Source organism: Etheostoma cragini, chromosome 6 (assembly GCF_013103735.1).
Source record: "Etheostoma cragini isolate CJK2018 chromosome 6, CSU_Ecrag_1.0, whole genome shotgun sequence".
Classification (NCBI taxonomy): domain Eukaryota; kingdom Metazoa; phylum Chordata; class Actinopteri; order Perciformes; family Percidae; genus Etheostoma; species Etheostoma cragini.
Genome location: NC_048412.1, coordinates 21,909,304 through 21,911,769, shown reverse-complemented (window position 1 = coordinate 21,911,769; position 2,466 = coordinate 21,909,304).

The following is a 2,466-nucleotide window of genomic DNA, read 5'->3' as shown; positions in this document are numbered from 1 at the left end:
AAGTGTAGCAGAAAAAGCCAATCCTGCTTTGATTCAAAGATCTTTAAAAATCACAGTGCTCTTGCGGGAGTTGTGCAGATATAAGAAAAACTAAAACCATATATGTGTATAAAAAGACTCATTAGTTTTGTTTGCTCCTGGGTGTTAATCTAGTTTCTCTGTTTGCTGTGTTCACATGTGATTTGTTGAGGGGTAGAGGTGATGACATGACACCCTTCCAGTGCGCATCATCATGGCATTAAGGACACAAGACACATGACAACTTGTAAAGGTGACAATTGAGCTTGTTGATGTACGTCTTGTCATCCAGATGCTGGTGAAATTAGCTCTCTTGGTGGCACTCAAGCTCTCTCTAGATTTAGAGAGACTTCCACCATGGCTGGGTGGTGACGCTACCTTTCAGAATGTCACTTTGGCATTTGACTTCTCATGCTAAGCCTGTTTTTTTTTAGGATCAGAGTGGGAATAGAGTGGAAACCCAATGACAGAACAATTAACACTGTTGAGATTTTGCACTCAAGTAACAGTGGAAATAATGAATGATGACAATTTTATTTTCCTTCCAACAGTTATAACGTATAAAGGACTGTCTGAATAACGTCATGGCCTTTAGTTTGAGATAATTTCAAGCTAACAAATCTTTTCTTAGTGAGTTGCATGGGTCAAATCTCACTGTTTTTAAGGCCTAGCGACTACAATTTGTCATTTTTGTTTATCAATTTAAACTACTGTGACACTACTGTGTCAATGTTGGTGTCTTAATGATTTCAGACCTTGATTCAACAACACGTGTAGAGGAAACACAGGTATACACAAATCCCAGTGCCTTTCGGCTTCGGTGGCAACCAGTTAGAGTGGAAAGTGTGTGTGTGTGTGTGTGTGTGTGTGTGTGTGTGTGGGGGGGGGGGGGGGGGGGGGGTATGGTTAATACAGTATGTTGAGACGGTGATGTGGTGTTTACATGCGTCTGCATGTATACGTAAGAGTCAAATGAATGCACAACCTTGCAATGCTTTGTGTTTAAAAAAAATCTGATAGCCTTAAGAAAAATGGGCAGTTAAGATATTGTTCAATATACTTTTAAATTGCAAGTTTAATTTGAATTCTAAATATGGCGGTAATAATAGTGAATACTGATAATAGGAAAGTAAGACCATTTTGATTGTATCAAATGCAATTCAAAAACAAACATATTTTCAAGGTGAAACTGTTTACTTATCCACCTGCACCAAAGCTATAGTCCTAACACAGGATGAGTAATGCTTAAAAGCCGAGTTCGTTTTGTACATACGAGTGCTACCCCAAAAGCACATGGAAACGGCCAGACAACCCTTCAGAAGGCTCTTTGAAGTGCTCTTTCAGGCCACCATAGATTGCCCACACACAAGTACTCACAAACACTTGAGAAAGTCTTTGAGGGCACTGTTTTCTAATTCACCTCTGCACCTGTTTATACCTTCTCCCCATTCTTCCTTTTTTCCGTGTCTGAGTGAGTCCGAGTCATAGGAAGAAAAAAAAAGGAACGAAAAGCAGCGTGGGTGAATCTGAGCAGAGAAACATCCTCTGGGTCTTTTTCCTTTTTTAAAAGAACTCCTCCAGATCTCATGTTTAATTCATGAAGGAGGGCTCAGGCGTGATACATCCTGGCATGACAGGCTGAGTCCATCTTTGTCTGGCAAACATGGATTGGACCGGACCAGGGGTGATATGCCAGTCCCCATCAGAGCCCGGGGTGCCGCAGACCGGTCAACAGCTGGGTGCGAAACAAACCCTATTTATTGGAACCAAAGCGTGCTTAATTAAACAAGTTCCCTTCGGTCAGAAAGCAGCTGTAGTCAGTTTCCTCCATGTGCCAGTCAGTGCCAGGCTGGCTGGAAGGCAAACTCAACTACACAAAGGAAGAGGAAATGCGACAGTGTTCTTCTACGTAGGAATGTACAGACACAGGACACACATGGGAGGATGTAACTGTTTGGGAGTATTTAGATTGCAAGATTCTGAGTCTAAGGAGAAGAGTGGGATGTGCTTGCTTTGGCTCACCCACATCCTACTGTATGCATCAATCCACAACCCACACCCTTAAACCCAACTCCAGCTTTGTATGCAAGCACATAAAAAACAAATTGAATTTGTTTTAGGCTCTCCAGATCTGCTTACTTACAGTACATATAAACACACACACACACACACACACACACACAGGCGCAGACACAACCACAAACAAACTCAAATGAAAGAAATCTTATCAAGCTGAGCACTGAGTTAAGATTAGGCATCCTTGTCCGCCTTCACAGCCTAAGACGCCGTGGTCAAACCTGGGGCGATTTCAGAGAGAAAGATTGAGTGGCAGTTGTTAGTTGACTAAGAGGATGAGAGAGAAACAAGACATATTCGGAGTGCTAAATCTTTGATAGGGTTACAAACTGGGGGAGGGCGAGAAAGAGAGCAAGAGAGGAAGGGGGGGGG